Here is a 19406-nt window from a genome sequence, read left to right as displayed (position 1 = left end):
TTTCTTTTTGTCAGCTGAACATCGGTATCGTTCCTGCATTGAAACGGTCACATGAGTCCGTGAGCGACCGATAAATCTTTCGCAACAATGCAACGTTGCCGCACACGTGTATGGTCTCTCTGTATTTTTGTTTTCCGGCAGGAAAAACTCAACGCACCTGACTTTTTTATTTGGAAGACCTCGACAGTTGAAAGCGAGTGGGAAACGCCTTTTCCCGTTGAAACTATCATCAGCAAGAATATGAAACGGGTAACTAAAAGCGTTGACGAAAATGCTTCGTGCGTCATAAGCGGCCACAAGTCGACTATAATGAAGGAGGGAGGCAGAATTGTGTCTTCAAAATTAGGTTCGATTTTATAAATAGGCTTGTTAGAAAAGAAAGTGGTCAGGAGGAGGTCCTGAAACCAGAGATCGTATGGAGGCACTGTCGAAAAGCAATAGGTGGCCAAATAAATGAATAGAACCTTGAACACATACATTTTTTTTTCAGCTAGACGAACGATGCCGAATTTGACACTTTCTGATAGGAGTTAGAAGTTACAGAAGTGCTACTGTGAACAATTATATACATGCAGTCAAGGCGGCAATGCGAGCAAGTTGATTGTGATTCCTAGCATTCATTTCAAAAGTGCAAAAAAATTACACACACACACACACACACACACACACACACACAACACACAACACACACACACACACGCACACACACGCACACACACACGCACGCACACACACACACACACACACACACACACACACACACACACAAGATAGGACAAACCTATAGAACCCGTCGGTCCCCGACGCACACCTGCACCAGTGGGTTGTATGTCAGTGTACGTTTGGTTGCTCTATCGCAGACAGAAATTGATTGTTTGAATGGGATATCTTGCAGTGCAAAGTAGTAACGTGGAAGTGTGCAAAAAAAAAAAAAACGGGAGTGTATTGTCTCGCGTGCGCACCTGCCCAACGGCTTCTAGGGTTTTGCAATTTCCTTGCAGTAAGTTCAGTTCATGCGCAGAGTCCGTCCTGTGAATGTCTTCTCTCTAACGACTGCGTCTGTAATTTTATTGCGCTACTGAAATGAATAATATACGTGCACTCATTTGTAAAGCGTGCTACACATTTGGCACTCGCTATCTTTAGTGCCGCAGATCGCAACATGCATGTCTTACTCGGCTTACTAGTTTTGCTGCTTTCTTTAGAATGTGTTTTCTCGAACTTTTTCATTAATAATTCTTCTCAAGATTATGTTACGTTGCTGTTTTCTCGTTTTTATTATTTTTCCTTCTTTTATTTATTTCTACTTCCTTTTCCCCAGATCTGATTCGAACATCATACATTACCCGCAGAAAGCAATAGATGCTCTCATTAAAGCATCATTATCGCTCCCAAGAAAAAAAAAAGAAAGCACACGCCTAAATGCCTTGCATACATCATGTATTCATTAAAAAATGTTTTGTTTTTAATTTCTGTCCCACTAATATGTTATCCTCTACGGAGTGAAAAGGTGAGTCTGTAATTCGATCTGCTTTTCATCTCACCTACGAATTAGCCTAGCGCCTGCTATTTGCAAGGAGTGGAAATGGAAGTTAATTCGCAGGTGTTTTGTGCACGTTTTTTTTTCTCTACTTCATTCGTGAATGAATCCGTCCATTCGTACTGCCCCTCCATGCTGGGTCCATACACCATCAACTTTTTTTCTTTTTGAACGATGGTTGGCGAAAATATAAAAAGGAACCTCCACGCTGTACTACAGCGCGTATACATTCTCGCTCGCGCGCATACACGTATTCCTCGAAAACGTCGCAAGGCGTCGTCCCTGCGCAACCAACCTCGTTAGCATAATCTCGTTCCAGGCGCCCGCTCTGCCACGAGGGTCGGCCCCGAGAAAAGCGTTTCGCCGAGCTATTTTCCGCGAGCTTATTTGCATCGCTGGCAGATATATACCGTTCCGCCAGTCACGGCGTTTTCCTCTTCTCCCCGCCATTTTTCTTCCCTCAAGGCTCCAGCTTGGGCCCTTTCTATCGCCCTGAGCACTTTGTAACGTAATGAGCGTTTTTCTCCACCCGCGCCCAACACGACTCTTTCCAGCCACTTCCTCGACATCTCCTATAGCTCCCGCACCCTCCTGACGCATGTCTCCTTTCCGAGTTCTTCCTGCTGAGAGGTTGGCTTCTCGGCATTGCCTGCTCAGTTCATCCAGCTTCTTCCTTCCTCTTATCTTTGCTTTTTTTCGCATATATATTGCCGTTTTCCCCGCTAGAATGAGGTAACACATTGGCCGCGCAGAGTGGCGCCTTCAAAATACTTCACGACAACTTCTCTGGGTCATCCGACTGAAGCCTATGCTTGAACGATAGCCTCGACGTTGCTTGGTGTTTGCGTGGCGACTGTTTGATCGCTAGCCGCGCTAGAGGCTCGCGGTACTGCGCAGATCCTTAGCGGCGAAGCAAGTTGCGTGTCTCGTGTTCCGCAGGCTCGACCCATCGAGGGACCTCGTGGCTATAGACGTGTGCACACACACACACCCGTACCCGATGCGCGGCCTCGGCAAACGTTTCCTCGCACGCAATGACTCAACAATCAATTGGGATGCGAGGAAACGGACAGTACCCCTGCGGTCCCGGGAGATCAATGGACCCACCTGTTCGGTACGCTGTGCACGCGAGCTCCCCAAGAAAGTCGGGATCGCGTAAAACAAAGGAGAAACGAACGGGAGAAAGTAGTTTTTACTGGGACTTGTGTCCCTCTCTCTCTTGCCTTCCACTGCGCAGTCGTGCTAAAGCAAGAGGGAAGTCTGGAAACGGCGGCTTCTTTTTCGGGTCCCACAAGACGGCTACAGCCAGTCGGAGCCAAGCCTCTGGCTGCGGCTTCAGTGTGAGCTGCGAAAACACGTAGGCGCCTTTTTGGGTGCGCGAGGCGGGAAAGCGATGTACGCTCCTCGTGTGCCACGAATCAAAATTCGGGTCATGACATCGGTCTCTGTCCCTTCTGGCGTTGCGGCGTCCTCTTGGCGCAGCGGCGCCAATGTTCCGGCCATTGCTCGTGTGTCGGGAACCCCTCCGAGTTTTGGCAGCGGGAGATATTTACTTCGTAACTGCTTACAAGTCACCGCTCTTGAAAACGCTTCTCCTTTTTTAGTTTGTAGCTCTTACGAGGCCTCGTCTGCAATACATTTACTCGTTGTCACATTACATTTTACATTTTCTGATTTTCATGATTTATGGTTTTATTTTTCGTGGTCAAAACATTGTTCTCTGTTCTAACTTGTCTGAAAAAAACAAAAAAAAAAACTGGGGAATGACGAAGGAGTCGAGGAACCTGAGCTGTAGGCATTCAGTTTGTGCACAGTCATGCTTTACAACGGAAACAACGAATAAACAAAATAAAACGAGAGGCAGATACTATGTACTGGGTAGCTCTCAGAATTCGTCGACTGTGAAATGTTTTGCACTACCAAGACTACGCACATGTCAGACAGGAAGGTTGGATTCTGTGAGTATGACCTACATGACGCCTATATTATACTTATTCCAGGGACCGGGAGAGTGTCGCATCACTCCGTTTGTTTTCCGCGACCGTCTCATTTCAGTCGGTTAAAGAACCCCAGGTGGTCTAAACTTCCGGAGTCCTCCACTATGGCGTCTCTCATAATCATATAGTGGTTTTGTGACGTTAAACCCCACATATCAATAAAATCAATCATTTCAGTCGAGGCGAAATTCCAGAGGCCCGTGCACTGTGCAAAGTCAGTGCACGTCACATAACACCTGATAGTCGATATTTTTGGAGCTCTCTACTATGGCGTCACTCATAATCACAATGTGATTTTGAGAGATAAAACCCACGACTGTTAGTCTTACATCCCTGCGTTATTTTAGCGGATACAGTTAGAAGGGAGGCTGAATGTCATATGGGTAAGCGCACAATTATTAGATAGATAGATAGATAGATAGATAGATAGATAGATAGATAGATAGATAGATAGATAGATAGATAGATAGATAGATAGATAGATAGATAGATAGATAGATAGATAGATAGATAGATAGATAGATAGATAGACAGACAGACAGACAGACAGACAGACAGACAGACAGACAGACAGACAGACAGACAGACAGACAGACAGACAGACAGACAGACAGACAGACAGACAGACAGACAGACAGACAGACAGACAGACAGACAGTGCTCAATGTACATGCCAATGGCTGCTAATGGGGATCGCAGCATGCGCTTTAGCTAAAAGCCGAATGCTCCTGTCTCTCATTCCCCATTAGCAGCCATTGGCATGTACATTGAGCACTACCTTTTATTGTTCAACTACGCACAGAAGAAATCTCTCACCGGCACCACCTTGGAGGTCAAAATGTTATACTTTTTACACACTACAACGGCTACGAGGGACGAAAGGGGGCCGCTATAAGGAGTTTCGCCCCTAAAAGAAAAAGACTGGATGAGCCTGCATGCCCGTCAACATGCGACCTTTCGGAGAACTTTTTTCGCCCTTTGCTTTCAATACACTTAGACGCAATCATCCGCCACATAGGCGTGTCCAAACAAAACTAAAAAGACTCACTTTGCATCAGCGATGCGTTCAAGCGCCTTCGCTGGACGCTGGGCGCATTCCGCGCTTTTGGCCCGTTATTTCAAGGTCGATTGCACGCTATCACTCCGGACAACCTGCAACGCATAGTTGCGGTGCTCTCACCGCTGCCCAATGGATAGCGTTGTTCTTCTATACAATTTATAGGGATTTATAGTTTAACACTGATTACCGGAGTCAACAAATTACCACGATCATTGAACCTTCACAAAATGTTGAAGGAGAAAGTTCGAAGTTGGGCGTGCGGTGTTTATCGATTAGTACACTGATCGCCTTCGAAGTCCACTTAATTTTTGGTAGTGGTTTCTGGCTGACGAATATTTATACATTCCTCGAAGCGCTGTTACTGCTCATGAACTAAAAAAAATGAAAGCAAGAAATAGTTTTTGCAGCTTCTTTCCTGCTGCTTGATATCAACGGTATTCGCTTAAAACCATCGGGGATGCGTTAAAAAAAACGTGAACAGCGAATACCTTCGACATGTATAATCGATCCTCCGGTGGGAGTTCAGTGCATGGTTTCTGTTCTCGCTAATCCTACAATTCTACATTTTCAGCTTAATCTATGTAAAATTTAGCTTATCACTGCATTTATAACCTTCATCATTTGTGACTGGCCGCTACCCGCGCGCGCACACACAGACAAGCAAACACACATACACACACCCACGCGCGCGCGCACGCCCGCACACACACACACACACACACACACACACACACACACACACACACACACACACACACACACACACACACACACACACACACACACACACACACACACACACACAAACACACACACACACACACACACACACACACACACCCTTTCTGTTGGGTTCCGTTATTCTTTTTCGAGTTCTTGCTTCCCCAAGTATCCCGACAAACACCTTTTATAACTCGTGCGCCAAAGCGCCCAGTAAAGCCCCCAAACGCGTTCTCTTCAATATTTATACACGTACAGAACATCCGCTGAATCGGCTTGTCTGCTAAGCTTGAAAAGATCAGCTAGCACTGATCCCTCGAGGCGGTCTTTTTTTTCCCCTCCGTATCCGCTGCGTCACGTTGTGGGTGCTTGTGTGGCGCCTTGTCCATTTATCTCTTTCGACCGTTGTTTCTTGCACAGACTTCAGAGCGCGGCGCCTGGTGCCTCGAATGTTAACCGCGATGGGGCGGGTTATGATGAAGTCGAGCAGCTCTTTTTTTACGAACGCTGTGCCGCTTTGACGACAAGTACTTTGTTCATCTCGTGTCTCTGCTAGCCGACTTCCTAAATCGCGAGCCAGGAGTATACTAAGCGATCCACCCGACACGGACTGCACTTCTCGCCTCCGCACTTTTGCGACTCGCTGTCGTTGCTCCTACAGAGTTGTTCTTTTCTTTTAAATCTTTCTCTTTTCCTGCGAAAGAATCAAACACGAAAAGGTAAGAGAGAACTTGTGCTCTCACTTCGCGTCAGATTCCACTCGAAGTATACATTGGTCTTTCCGCCTGTGTGTGTCTATACTATTTGTTCGCCACGATCCTCCTTCACACGTGATCTGCGTCAGCGACCATTCCGTTACCTTCTCAGAGGTGTCCGGCATCGGTCATAAAAGCGAAACATGGGGGAATCCAGGCGGTAGGCTTCCGATTGTACACAGCCTTCCCCGAAAGAAAGAATGCCGCTGCGCGCCCGGCAACTGCTGACAAGGAGAGGTATGGTGGAATTCCTGTCGCATCCGCATTACTGCAGCGACCACTATACAGGCGTCGCTGCGCTCGCTAACAGTAGTGCCTCTGGCTTCTCATGATTTACACGTTCGTCGTCCCCTCTGTAGTGTTCACGACAACCTGCAGTGCGCGTTTTTTTTTTCTTACGGTTTGGTGCCAGAGATCGGGGACTATAGGTGGATCTGCCTTGCTTCTTCCTCCAACCACGCTCGCGGATGCGGGGATTGGCGCACACCCTTCAGAAGAATCCGAACGGTTTGGGTTTCACACAAGAATGGGGTTAGTTTCTCTTTTTAGAGATTAACCAGGTTACTGGGTTCAATACTGTCACCGGCTTCGTTGCAGATTTTGCAAATTAGCACTACTTTAATGAGTTATCATGCATTAGGAGTGGCTATGAATTCTTACTGGGCACGCTCCGCCGGCGCCAAAAATGTTATTGCCCTATTCAACGGCACATTTGAAAATGGTAAATGAGGAGGAGGCTAGGAGGAAAGAGAGGACAGTGAGGTTAGCCAGTTTTCAGACCGGCTGGCTATACCCTGTGCTGGGGAAGGGGGTAAGGGGAATAAAAGTTGACAAAAAAGATATCTTAAGAGAAAAAAAAAGAGAGAAAAAAAGAAGGCAAACGGTCAAGGGGTTTATTACTAACCTGTGCTTAGGGTGTGCGATTACAAAGCCTGCAGTCAAGTTCTTAATAAGCAGGTGCACCGGTCGCTATCGTCGGATGGCCGCCTCTGTGCATAGATTTTGTCAGCTATACACAAGAACACAGCGAGCTCAATGCTTGCTGCCATATTCAAAAGCGCGTGGCGCCATCTGTTTAAAGCGCAACGAAGCATCCCTTCAACTGCCACGCGAGCAGATGCTCTGTAAATTAAACGCGAAACTTCACAACCCGAGCGCGGCTGTAAGCATGTTTCGCACTGTTCCTGTGCTGGGAATGTATGCTGATTTCGTGTGGAAACGTCGAGGAGACCTTTCTCGACAGTCCGGAATGCATGCAGCACTTGCATTGCAGACTGCTGAAGCAACTTCATCAGGTACGTTGAAAGAAACGCGACAGCGTTAACTGCGGCGTGCCTTGGCTGTGACAAGGCAGAATTTGTGCTGTAAGCCGGCGTCAACGTAGCGCTGGAATCTGGCTCCAGCTACGCTCATGCATCGCATGTCGATCAATTGCCAGTCCTGCCGGGCACTCAGAACACACACGTGGTGCAAAAGTGCCAGCCAAAACAAGATTTTAAAATGCCACGGAGACACCGGCCGAAAACACATAGATTCGCCTAGTCACAGTCAAGGCATGTCGCAGTTCGACTGAGCCAAAAACCATGATTTACGTGCCGTTCACGTCTCTTTGCATCGAGATAGTAGGCCGTTACCATTGTACTAAGCATGCGCGGCGCGTGCATCCACGCGTGAGTTGTAATACGTTTATCCTATTATCGACATGCGGTCTTGGAAAGTGTACGGCAATAGTTTTGTGCCGCATACTACAGGCATACTGCACGCAATTCGCTCGAGATAGTAGGCCGTTACCGTTATACGAAACATGCATGGCGCGTGCATCCACGCGTGAGTCGTAATACGTTTGTCCTATTGTTGACATGCGGCCTGCGAAAGAGTACGGCAATAGTTTTGTGCCGCATACTGCACGCAAATCGCTGCTGTAAAGTGGAACAGCTGGAGTCACGCTTGAATAAACGGAGTAAATATACTTACTCGTATACTTTACTGGGCTCGAAGTTTTTTCTGCTAATTGCGATTATATCCTACAGGACGGCAGAGCTCAGCGTTTTTCGTTCTGGACGGAAATCTGTGGAATCGCAAAACACCGCACCGCCACGATTCCCGCGATGCGCTGGGAACTTCACAGGTAGTGCTCAGCAATCTCTTCCTCTTGCGCTGGTTGTTGTCGCATCAGATGACAGCGCAGTGGTACCCAGATGACGTTTTATAAGCAAACGCAGCGTCAACAGGCGCTTTTTTCGCATGTGAAAATCACAGAGCCACTGCATTCCATGCTAGCGAGCCGCGCCTTGGCAGTTCCAAGCAAATGATGACGTCTCTGGGAGCGAGGGTATACCGCCGAAGGCGCCTGGGTGTGAGATAGGCGTGCTCTCGTCTATAGCCCTTTCGCTGAAAACCACACAGTCTATGTTTTGTAAATATAAGCACCTCGAAAAATAACGAAATCAAACTTCCTGTGCTTACCGAGTGTATATAGTTACTCAAGTTACGCATCATGCGAAGAAGGTGGCGGGTCATGTGGTGCTAATATAGTGTTCTCTGCTCCGAACAAGCTTGTCCTAATCTGTCCACGTGCTTAGCGTGATGAAGGCAGGAATATCAGCCAGAAAAAGAATAACTAAGAAAACATGGTTAAGTTGCTCTACTGTTGTACTGGGGCAGAATGGGAATATTAAAAAGATGTCGTTGACCATGCGGCAAGGCCTACATAGGTCATTGTGGTCGTTCTATTAATGAGCAAAAGGGGGAGCATTTACGAGCTGATAAGAGCGTGAACACAAATTTGGCTGATCATTGCCTAACTTGTAGGCTCTGTGAGCCGAGATGGAAAGATTAATATTGTGGGCAGAGCTAGGAATCGCTTGGTCTGACAACTATTAAAAGAATATCTTGAAAAGAAGAGATATGTGTGTTAGCGATACTTGTGCGAAGCTTTGGAGTGCATGATTCTGAGTATCTTGGTATTTCTTTAGTAACTTCCTGTTAATTGACCATACATGTGACTTGCTGTGCATATTTGTGTTATCTTCATAAATATGCTGGTGCTGCTTCAAATAAAGGCAGGCGACAGCTAGTGCCTATCCTGTGCCTCTCGATTTATGTGGGTGTCTATCATTGATTGAATCTTCCCAAAAGCTATGCGCCATGTCGTTGAATGTCGCCTTTCGTGAAAAGCGGACATTATTATTCAAAGAACTGGCTCTTTATTCTTATAGCTCTTAATGAGTTAAATGATGTGTTTAACTACTAGCACATGCAACTGAAATGAAGCAAAAAGATAAAGCAATGACGTTCGAGGGAACACGTATTTGCCATATGGAAATTATTCGATGCAGAGAACGAAACATTGAATATTTGTGACATTATTCAGTGGCATTATAATTGTTACCAATAAAACAGTTATACAAAAACAATGATTCATATGAGTAGAGAAAGAAAAAAAATTGAAACTACATGCGATCAGTTTCTGGCTAAGCTTTCAATTACTGTTATGCTAGTTTTTTTTATCCCCTTTATCTCTTAATGTCTTATGCTGCCAACATCATCAATCACCGCACTATATTTGCCCAGATTATTTGTAAGTAAAGGTTAGTCCACCTGTGAGGTCTGGGTACCTATAGGCCGCCATGCAGCTCAAGCATCCTTCTTCCCCCCTTCCCCCCGAGCGATATAATCATCGCTGTTCCGTAGCGCAACTGCGAAACCCGCTCGTACCTTTAACCCGAAGATATTAGGCGGGGGGAGTACCACTAAGGATTAAGCCAGGGCCGGATACTACATCACTCTTCCTTTGAATCCGGTGGCCTCCAGCCGGCACCGGGCCGGAATCGAACCCGGTACCTCTCACATTGGAAGCAGACGCTCTACCATATTGCTACCTGTGTGGTTAGCCCACCTGTAAGCGGATCTTAAACCTGGCAAGCCAGCTAAAAATGCGTGAATCATTGTCACGCACAGGCAAAGTTCTCGCCCATCCATTAAAATTGTTTCGTTGCTTTCGCGCCGAAGTTGCTGTAGCGTACGAGGCGTTCTTTCTTTAGAAGTCGCTCGCTGTTGCCCGCGGGACGACGTTTTCGCTCATCTGTCTTCACTTCGTCGGGCAACCGTTTTCGTAAGCTGACACCCCGACACCGAGCGCGCTTTGGTTAATTGAGTTCCCTTCTCATTTACAGTTTTTTTTCCCGTTCCACGTATAGTCGTTTTGGTGCTCGCACTTTCCAGAATAGCACTCCTCCTCATCTTCCCCTTGCCTCCCCCTCTCTCCCACCCCCACCCTTTCAAGCACACACAAGAGGCACGTATGGGGATCATGTCACTCGTATAGGATACTGAGGGAGGTGCACGAGCGATGCGAAAAACTGAAAAAAAAAGTGATAAGGAAATTCGCGACGCTCACTCAATGGAAATTAAAGCGAAGGAAAGAAGGAACGACAACGAAAACGAAATTCTCGAGAAAGCCGCGAACACGGGGTAAACTCTTAAAGAGGCCGGAATAAAAAAAAAAATAACGGAGTCGAGAGGAAGGTGCGTCGGAGGAACGCGACGACGGCGAGATTGCTGCGGGAGAAAGGAAAGGGCCGGAGAGGCGGTGGCTTCACAATGGCTTCTTATTGTGAGCGTCGGCTTCCACTCGTTGAGCATTCAGAGCCCGCTTTCGGTGGCCCCATCCATCACCGAGCGCGCAACTTCAATCCGCCGCTCCTTTCGTCGGCCGTCCCTTCGCAGCGCCTCGGCAGTATCACGCCCTCCTTGTGCACGCCGAGGTACTGGCTTTTTTTCTACCACTCACCATCTCGAGTAGCTCGGTGCCCAGCGTGTACGGTGTGTGTGCGCCGCCCGCCGTGCACCCAACTCGGTATCGCGTGCTTCAGTGTCAGTGCTTGTCCCATCAGACGCAGCTTTAGGCGCACTCAATTGATGGCCGAGATCCGGTGATCGACGTGATCCTTCAACGCGAGACGATCGCGGTGTCACTGATAGCGCGATGAACGCTGCGCACGCTTCGCCGCAGTTGCGACTGGCGGTCGCATTCATGTTGCATGCCTTTAGTAAACAAGGAGTGCAACAAACAACCACAATACACTGTTATAGAAGAAAAAAAAAGGAGGGGGGGAGAGAAAACAGCAGTGAATATTATTGTGGCTTTTACGCCAGAGCCAAAAAGGCGGCAGCGAAGGCCAAAGGGTTCCTGAAATAACGAGACCTCCCACCTACTGGTTGGAAGCGAGACAAGCACAGGTTGAAATAACGTTCCGTGCAATAAACGTTTATCCATACTCTTTCTTCAACTGCGTTAAAAATATTGTTTCATTGTCTGGGTAAATATGAGGATGAATCTTCGTGTGCAAAAGAAAAATGAAAATATAGCACAAGGCTACTGAGTGATCTTAATAATACCCTATTTCTATAATATCGCTTTCTTTGTGTGTATATTAACGAACAAAAGAGCACACGAGCAAAAAACGATGCCGCCAGTGTGGTTTGAACTCGCAACCCCTGGTTTATGAAACCAGTGCTCTACCAATGAGCTATAGCAGCTTTTCGCAATATATTGCCGGTCTCAGACAAAGTACACAAACACATGTTACAAAATATACAAATACATTTTTTTCGATTACACACACACAAAAATGCGATCATTCACACTTAGACTGGTTTTGTCTACTGAAAGTTCTTTCAAGGCTGTCAGAGGTTATAACCTCGTCAGCCATTCCGGCATGCACTCCTGTACCTTCGCCATCTCAATGAAAGCAGACATGCTTTGCCTCACATATATTCTCGCTGGCTTCGCATCCAGGTCGTTGTGTTATTCGGCCATTCGTGCACGCCAGGTATACGGCGGAGGCCAGTCAACATCGCGAGCTTAAATGGGATTCCATCGTTATTCTTTACCGCCAGATACCTGTTCCCGTGTGGATCCAGTGAGAACTTTTTCTTTCATGTGCTTTGTAAGACGTCCCAAAAGTATACCAAAAGTATACAGTGTAGAAAAACAATCTATCGTTTAAGGCTTCTTGCATATCAGGCAGTGTGATCCCCATCTATAGTGTATAGTAGCCCCGTTTCCTTGTGAATGTCTTTACTGGTAGTGTTCCTGTGTGTAGCTTAAAGAAAAATGTTTTCATCCCTGTAGGTATCTGCACGTTTTTCACTCGCTTCAGTACGTTTTGTCCCGGTCTTCCACTGTATATGACCCTGTACGTTGGTATTGGAAAAACCACGTGACATACATCTTTATACAATTTTTTTCTTCTCACACTTGATAAAATATCAATGGAAAAGCTAACAAGCAGGAAACGTACACTATCTGCCACTTCCTTACGATAGCCTCGCAATGTCCCCGACATGCCTTTATTCGTAGTGACAACGAGATCTGGTAAGGCATTGGCTAACTTGAGTTGGCATACCGTATACGCAGAAAGAGATCACTGACGTCTCGGAAAAACAGGAATCTATTTACCAAATGTCTCACAAAAAGGTGCGCTAAACCAAAGTCCCGTCCTTCACTCGCCTGAACAAATTGGTCCGGCTGCACCTTTTCGAACCCGAGCCCCATATAAATATCGCGAACACTCCGTGCTACTTTTGCAGGTTCATCCTGGAACAATGTAGCTACTGCATCACGTACCACAGCTTAGTGATAAACATGTTGCATACAGTGACCCTACCAAAATATACTTTGGTGCTTTGCCACCTTTCTGATTTTTCTTTTGTTTTTTTGGTTTGACTCGACCAATAGTCGTCGCTGTCTCTGCAACATTCTAGGGAAGCTCCAAAGTACCTCGTCGGCACTTTTGTCCAGCGCACATTTGCAAAATGTTCCGGTGTTGAAGGCCACCTTCCGTGCCACAGCCCAAAGAATTTGCCCCAGTTTACCCGACTCCCCGTGACATTACAAAAATCTTCACTTCAATTATTGTTTCTTGGACATTTTTTTTGTTCGTGCAACAAACCGTAATATCATCAGCATATGCGAGCAGCTCAACTTCCGCTGCCGCCAAGCCGAAACCACGTATTTTGTCATTTTCAGTGGTTGCCAAACACGTCGCTTCAATGTAAATACAAAACAAAAGAGGGCTGGGAGGGTAGCCATACCACACAGAACGCATTACGTGAATGGGGGGCCCCCAAAGACTTATTGACAATTAAACGTGTTGTGCAGTTCTGGTACGCCAAGGCCACTCCCACTGATGATGGAACCAACATTAACATACTCTGAAATGACAAACAAGATATCATGCGCAACACAATCAAATGCTTTGTGCAGGTCTAGCTGGAGCACAGCAAGACCAAGTGACGCTTCGTCACAACACTCAAGCACACATCACATTTTGTGAATGTTGGAGCCAGCTGTTTTGCCTTTTAATCCGCGGGTTCGGTGGTCTGCAACAATTCTTTTGATGGCACCTGTGGGTCTCGCCGTACACCCTTAATGAGAATCTTGTAGTCAACGTTGGTTAGTGTTTGGTAGGTCCACCTACCAAGCGATTGTTTTATCTCAAGTGATACGCTCTTCACTGTCCCCGTAAGAGAATGAGCAAAAAAAGAAAAGATGCCGCCAGTGAGGTTTGAACTCACGACCCCTGGTTTACGAGACCAGTTCTCTACCACTGAGCTACAGCGGCGGACGAGGAAGGCAAAGCTGAAGGGTCCACCTACCAAGCGATTGCTTTATCTGAAGAAGCGATACGCTCTTCACTGTCCGCGTAAGAGAACGAGCAAAACAGAAAAGAGGCCGCTAGTGAGGTTTGAACTCACGACCCCTGGTTTACAAGACCAGTGCTCGACCACTGAGCTATCGCGGCGGACGAGGAAGACGAAGCTAAAGGGTCCACCTACCAAGCGACTGCTTTATCTCAAGTGATACGCTCTTCACTGTCCCCGTAAGAGAATGAGCAAAAAAAGAAAAGATGCCGCCAGTGATGTTTGAACTCACGACCCCTGGTTTACGAGACCAGTGCTCTACCACTGAGCTATAGCGGCGGACGAGGAAGGCAAAGCTGAAGGGTCCACCAACCAAGCGATTGCTTTATCTGAAGAAGCGATACGCTCTTCACTGTCCCCGTAAGAGAATGAGCAAAAAAGAAAAGATGCCGCCAGTGAGGTTTGAACTCACGACCCCTGGTTTACAAGACCAGTGCTCGACCACTGAGCTATCGCGGCGGACGAGGAAGACGAAGCTAAAGGGTCCACCTACCAAGCGATTGCTTTATCTCAAGTGATACGCTCTTCACTGTCCCCGTAAGAGAATGAGCAAAAAAAGAAAAGATGCCGCCAGTGATGTTTGAACTCACGACCCCTGGTTTACGAGACCAGTGCTCTACCACTGAGCTATAGCGGCGGACGAGGAACGCAAAGCTGAAGGGTCCACATACCAAGCGATTGCTTTATCTGAAGAAGCGATACGCTCTTCACTGTCCGCGTAAGAGAACGAGCAAAAAAGAAAAGATGCCGCCAGTGAGGTTTGAACTCACGACCCCTGGTTTACAAGACCAGTGCTCGACCACTGAGCTATTGCGGCGGACGAGGAAGACGAAGCTAAAGGGTCCACCTACCAAGCGATTGCTTTATCTCAAGTGATACGCTCTTCACTGTCCCCGTAAGAGACTGAGCCAAAAGAGAAAAGATGCCGCCAGTGAGGTTTGAACTCACGACTCCTGGTTTACGAGACCAGTGCTCTACCACTGAGCTATAGCGGCGGACGAGGAAGGCAAAGCTGAAGGGTCCACCTACCAAGCGATTGCTTTATCTGAAGAAGCGATACGCTCTTCACTGTCCGCGTAAGAGAACGAGCAAAACAGAAAAGAGGCCGCTAGTGAGGATTGAACTCACGACCCCTGGTTTACAAGACCAGTGCTCGACCACTGAGCTATCGCGGCGGACGAGGAAGACGAAGCTAAAGGGTCCACCTACCAAGCGATTGCTTTATCTCAAGTGATACGCTCTTCACTGTCCCCGTAAGAGAATGAGCAAAAAAGAAAAGATGCCGCCAGTGAGGTTTGAACTCACGACCCCTGGTTTACGAGACCAGTGCTCTACCACTGAGCTATAGCGGCGGACGAGGAAGACGAAGCTAAAGGGTCCACCTACCAAGCGATTGCTTTATCTCAAGTGATACGCTCTTCACTGTCCCCGTAAGAGAATGAGCAAAAACGAAAAGATGCCACCGGTGAGGTTTAAACTCACGGCTCCTGGTTTACGAGACCAGTGCTCTACCACTGAGATGTAGCGGCGGACGAGGAAGGCGAAGCTAAAGGGTCCACCTACCAAGCGATTGCTTTATCCTAAGTGATACGCTCTTCACTGTCCCCGTAAGAGAATGAGCAAAAACGAAAAGATGCCACCAGTGAGGTTTGAACTCACGACCCCTGGTTTACAAGACCAGTGCTCTTCAAGTGATACGCTCTTCACTGTCCCCGTAAGAGAATGAGCAAAAAGGAAAGATGCCGCCAGTGAGGTTTGAACTCACGACTCCTGGTTTACGAGACCAGTGCTCTACCACTGAGCTGCAGTGGCGGACGAGGAAGGCGAAGCTAAAGGGTCCACCTACCAAGCGATTGCTTTATCTGAAGAAGTGATACGCTCTTCACTGTCTGCGTAAGAGAACGAGCAAAAAAGAAAAGATGCCGCCAGTGAGGTTTGAACTCACGACCCCTGGTTTACAAGACCAGTGCTCGACCACTGAGCTATCGCGGCGGACGAGGAAGACGAAGCTAAAGGGTCCACCTACCAAGCGATTGCTTTATCTCAAGTGATACGCTCTTCACTGTCCCCGTAAGAGAATGAGCAAAAAAAGAAAAGATGCCGCCAGTGATGTTTGAACTCACGACCCCTGGTTTACGAGACCAGTGCTCTACCACTGAGCTATAGCGGCGGACGAGGAAGGCAAAGCTGAAGGGTCCACATACCAAGCGATTGCTTTATCTGAAGAAGCGATACGCTCTTCACTGTCCGCGTAAGAGAACGAGCAAAACAGAAAAGAGGCCGCTAGTGAGGTTTGAACTCACGACCCCTGGTTTACAAGACCAGTGCTCGACCACTGAGCTATCGCGGCGGACGAGGAAGACGAAGCTAAAGGGTCCACCTACCAAGCGACTGCTTTATCTCAAGTGATACGCTCTTCACTGTCCCCGTAAGAGAATGAGCAAAAAAAGAAAAGATGCCGCCAGTGATGTTTGAACTCACGACCCCTGGTTTACGAGACCAGTGCTCTACCACTGAGCTATAGCGGCGGACGAGGAAAGCAAAGCTGAAGGGTCCACCAACCAAGCGATTGCTTTATCTGAAGAAGCGATACGCTCTTCACTGTCCCCGTAAGAGAATGAGCAAGAAAGAAAAGATGCCGCCAGTGAGGTTTGAACTCACGACCCCTGGTTTACAAGACCAGTGCTCGACCACTGAGCTATCGCGGCGGACGAGGAAGGCGAAGCTAAAGGGTCCACCTACCAAGCGATTGCTTTATCTCAAGTGATACGCTCTTCACTGTCCCCGTAAGAGAATGAGCAAAAAAGAAAAGATGCCGCCAGTGAGGTTTGAACTCACGACCCCTGGTTTACGAGACCAGTGCTCTACCACTGAGCTATAGCGGCGGACGAGGAAGACGAAGCTAAAGGGTCCACCTACCAAGCGATTGCTTTATCTCAAGTGATACGCTCTTCACTGTCCCCGTAAGAGAATGAGCAAAAACGAAAAGATGCCACCGGTGAGGTTTAAACTCACGGCTCCTGGTTTACGAGACCAGTGCTCTACCACTGAGATGTAGCGGCGGACGAGGAAGGCGAAGCTAAAGGGTCCACCTACCAAGCGATTGCTTTATCCTAAGTGATACGCTCTTCACTGTCCCCGTAAGAGAATGAGCAAAAACGAAAAGATGCCACCAGTGAGGTTTGAACTCACGACCCCTGGTTTACAAGACCAGTGCTCTTCAAGTGATACGCTCTTCACTGTCCCCGTAAGAGAATGAGCAAAAAGGAAAGATGCCGCCAGTGAGGTTTGAACTCACGACTCCTGGTTTACGAGACCAGTGCTCTACCACTGAGCTGCAGTGGCGGACGAGGAAGGCGAAGCTAAAGGGTCCACCTACCAAGCGATTGCTTTATCTGAAGAAGTGATACGCTCTTCACTGTCTGCGTAAGAGAACGAGCAAAAAAGAAAAGATGCCGCCAGTGAGGTTTGAACTCACGACCCCTGGTTTACAAGACCAGTGCTCGACCACTGAGCTATCGCGGCGGACGAGGAAGACGAAGCTAAAGGGTCCACCTACCAAGCGATTGCTTTATCTCAAGTGATACGCTCTTCACTGTCCCCGTAAGAGAATGAGCAAAAAAAGAAAAGATGCCGCCAGTGATGTTTGAACTCACGACCCCTGGTTTACGAGACCAGTGCTCTACCACTGAGCTATAGCGGCGGACGAGGAAGGCAAAGCTAAAGGGTCCACCTACCAAGCGACTGCTTTATCTCAAGTGATACGCTCTTCACTGTCCCCGTAAGAGAATGAGCAAAAAAAGAAAAGATGCCGCCAGTGATGTTTGAACTCACGACCCCTGGTTTACGAGACCAGTGCTCTACCACTGAGCTATAGCGGCGGACGAGGAAGGCAAAGCTGAAGGGTCCACCAACCAAGCGATTGCTTTATCTGAAGAAGCGATACGCTCTTCACTGTCCCCGTAAGAGAATGAGCAAAAAAGAAAAGATGCCGCCAGTGAGGTTTGAACTCACGACCCCTGGTTTACAAGACCAGTGCTCGACCACTGAGCTATCGCGGCGGACGAGGAAGACGAAGCTAAAGGGTCCACCTACCAAGCGATTGCTTTATCTCAAGTGATACGCTCTTCACTGTCCCCGTAAGAGAATGAGCAAAAAAAGAAAAGATGCCGCCAGTGATGTTTGAACTCACGACCCCTGGTTTACGAGACCAGTGCTCGACCACTGAGCTATCGCGGCGGACGAGGAAGGCGAAGCTAAAGGGTCCACCTACCAAGCGATTGCTTTATCTCAAGTGATACGCTCTTCACTGTCCCCGTAAGAGAATGAGCAAAAAAAGAAAAGATGCCGCCAGTGATGTTTGAACTCACGACCCCTGGTTTACGAGACCAGTGCTCTACCACTGAGCTATAGCGGCGGACGAGGAAGGCAAAGCTGAAGGGTCCACATACCAAGCGATTGCTTTATCTGAAGAAGCGATACGCTCTTCACTGTCCGCGTAAGAGAACGAGCAAAAAAGAAAAGATGCCGCCAGTGAGGTTTGAACTCACGACCCCTGGTTTACGAGACCAGTGCTCTACCACTGAGCTATAGCGGCGGACGAGGAAGCCAAAGCTGAAGGGTCCACCTACCAAGCGATTGCTTTATCTGAAGAAGCGATACGCTCTTCACTGTCCGCGTAAGAGAACGAGCAAAACAGAAAAGAGGCCGCTAGTGAGGTTTGAACTCACGACTCTGGTTTACAAGACCAGTGCTCGGCCACTGAGCTATCGCGGCGGACGAGGAAGACGAAGCTAAAGGGTCCACCTACCAAGCGATTGCTTTATCTCAAGTGATACGCTCTTCACTGTCCCCGTAAGAGAATGAGCAAAAAAGAAAAGATGCCGCCAGTGAGGTTTGAACTCACGACCCCTGGTTTACGAGACCAGTGCTCTACCACTGAGCTATAGCGGCGGACGAGGAAGACGAAGCTAAAGGGTCCACCTACCAAGCGATTGCTTTATCTCAAGTGATACGCTCTTCACTGTCCCCGTAAGAGAATGAGCAAAAACGAAAAGATGCCACCGGTGAGGTTTAAACTCACGGCTCCTGGTTTACGAGACCAGTGCTCTACCACTGAGATGTAGCGGCGGACGAGGAAGGCGAAGCTAAAGGGTCCACCTACCAAGCGATTGCTTTATCCTAAGTGATACGCTCTTCACTGTCCCCGTAAGAGAATGAGCAAAAACGAAAAGATGCCACCAGTGAGGTTTGAACTCACGACCCCTGGTTTACAAGACCAGTGCTCTTCAAGTGATACGCTCTTCACTGTCCCCGTAAGAGAATGAGCAAAAAGGAAAGATGCCGCCAGTGAGGTTTGAACTCACGACTCCTGGTTTACGAGACCAGTGCTCTACCACTGAGCTGCAGTGGCGGACGAGGAAGGCGAAGCTAAAGGGTCCACCTACCAAGCGATTGCTTTATCTGAAGAAGTGATACGCTCTTCACTGTCTGCGTAAGAGAACGAGCAAAAAAGGAAAGATGCCGCCAGTGAGATTTGAACTCACGACCCCTGGTTTACAAGACCAGTGCTCTACCACTGAGCTATAGCGGCGGACGAAGAAGGCGAAGCTAAAGGGCCCACCTAC

At 47.9% G+C, this 19406-nt stretch overlaps 1 protein-coding gene and 24 non-coding genes across 25 annotated transcripts in view; 1 reads left to right on the top strand and 24 right to left on the bottom strand.

Moving 5' to 3' along the window:
• Positions 1-19406, top strand: part of LOC119180003 (uncharacterized) — a 195601-nt gene that overhangs the window by 16494 nt on the left and 159701 nt on the right. The gene's annotated exons all lie outside the window — the stretch shown is intronic.
• Positions 13629-13700, bottom strand: TRNAT-CGU (transfer RNA threonine (anticodon CGU)). The gene has a single exon. It is a non-coding gene; the product is annotated as a tRNA-Thr (tRNA).
• TRNAT-UGU (transfer RNA threonine (anticodon UGU)) lies at positions 13809-13880 on the bottom strand. The gene has a single exon. It is a non-coding gene; the product is annotated as a tRNA-Thr (tRNA).
• On the bottom strand, positions 13987-14058 carry TRNAT-CGU (transfer RNA threonine (anticodon CGU)). The gene has a single exon. It is a non-coding gene; the product is annotated as a tRNA-Thr (tRNA).
• On the bottom strand, positions 14167-14238 carry TRNAT-UGU (transfer RNA threonine (anticodon UGU)). The gene has a single exon. It is a non-coding gene; the product is annotated as a tRNA-Thr (tRNA).
• TRNAT-CGU (transfer RNA threonine (anticodon CGU)) lies at positions 14345-14416 on the bottom strand. The gene has a single exon. It is a non-coding gene; the product is annotated as a tRNA-Thr (tRNA).
• On the bottom strand, positions 14525-14596 carry TRNAT-UGU (transfer RNA threonine (anticodon UGU)). Its single transcript has one exon. It is a non-coding gene; the product is annotated as a tRNA-Thr (tRNA).
• TRNAT-CGU (transfer RNA threonine (anticodon CGU)) lies at positions 14703-14774 on the bottom strand. The gene has a single exon. It is a non-coding gene; the product is annotated as a tRNA-Thr (tRNA).
• On the bottom strand, positions 14883-14954 carry TRNAT-UGU (transfer RNA threonine (anticodon UGU)). The gene has a single exon. It is a non-coding gene; the product is annotated as a tRNA-Thr (tRNA).
• On the bottom strand, positions 15060-15131 carry TRNAT-CGU (transfer RNA threonine (anticodon CGU)). Its single transcript has one exon. It is a non-coding gene; the product is annotated as a tRNA-Thr (tRNA).
• On the bottom strand, positions 15700-15771 carry TRNAT-UGU (transfer RNA threonine (anticodon UGU)). The gene has a single exon. It is a non-coding gene; the product is annotated as a tRNA-Thr (tRNA).
• On the bottom strand, positions 15878-15949 carry TRNAT-CGU (transfer RNA threonine (anticodon CGU)). Its single transcript has one exon. It is a non-coding gene; the product is annotated as a tRNA-Thr (tRNA).
• Positions 16058-16129, bottom strand: TRNAT-UGU (transfer RNA threonine (anticodon UGU)). Its single transcript has one exon. It is a non-coding gene; the product is annotated as a tRNA-Thr (tRNA).
• Positions 16236-16307, bottom strand: TRNAT-CGU (transfer RNA threonine (anticodon CGU)). The gene has a single exon. It is a non-coding gene; the product is annotated as a tRNA-Thr (tRNA).
• On the bottom strand, positions 16416-16487 carry TRNAT-UGU (transfer RNA threonine (anticodon UGU)). The gene has a single exon. It is a non-coding gene; the product is annotated as a tRNA-Thr (tRNA).
• On the bottom strand, positions 16593-16664 carry TRNAT-CGU (transfer RNA threonine (anticodon CGU)). The gene has a single exon. It is a non-coding gene; the product is annotated as a tRNA-Thr (tRNA).
• On the bottom strand, positions 17233-17304 carry TRNAT-UGU (transfer RNA threonine (anticodon UGU)). The gene has a single exon. It is a non-coding gene; the product is annotated as a tRNA-Thr (tRNA).
• On the bottom strand, positions 17411-17482 carry TRNAT-CGU (transfer RNA threonine (anticodon CGU)). The gene has a single exon. It is a non-coding gene; the product is annotated as a tRNA-Thr (tRNA).
• TRNAT-CGU (transfer RNA threonine (anticodon CGU)) lies at positions 17589-17660 on the bottom strand. Its single transcript has one exon. It is a non-coding gene; the product is annotated as a tRNA-Thr (tRNA).
• On the bottom strand, positions 17769-17840 carry TRNAT-UGU (transfer RNA threonine (anticodon UGU)). The gene has a single exon. It is a non-coding gene; the product is annotated as a tRNA-Thr (tRNA).
• TRNAT-CGU (transfer RNA threonine (anticodon UGU)) lies at positions 18125-18196 on the bottom strand. Its single transcript has one exon. It is a non-coding gene; the product is annotated as a tRNA-Thr (tRNA).
• TRNAT-CGU (transfer RNA threonine (anticodon CGU)) lies at positions 18305-18376 on the bottom strand. Its single transcript has one exon. It is a non-coding gene; the product is annotated as a tRNA-Thr (tRNA).
• Positions 18485-18555, bottom strand: TRNAT-UGU (transfer RNA threonine (anticodon UGU)). The gene has a single exon. It is a non-coding gene; the product is annotated as a tRNA-Thr (tRNA).
• TRNAT-CGU (transfer RNA threonine (anticodon CGU)) lies at positions 18661-18732 on the bottom strand. The gene has a single exon. It is a non-coding gene; the product is annotated as a tRNA-Thr (tRNA).
• On the bottom strand, positions 19301-19372 carry TRNAT-UGU (transfer RNA threonine (anticodon UGU)). The gene has a single exon. It is a non-coding gene; the product is annotated as a tRNA-Thr (tRNA).

This window comes from Rhipicephalus microplus, chromosome 2 (assembly GCF_043290135.1).
Source record: "Rhipicephalus microplus isolate Deutch F79 chromosome 2, USDA_Rmic, whole genome shotgun sequence".
NCBI classification, from domain to species: Eukaryota; Metazoa; Arthropoda; class Arachnida; order Ixodida; family Ixodidae; genus Rhipicephalus; species Rhipicephalus microplus.
This window is presented reverse-complemented; position numbering and strand designations above follow the sequence as displayed.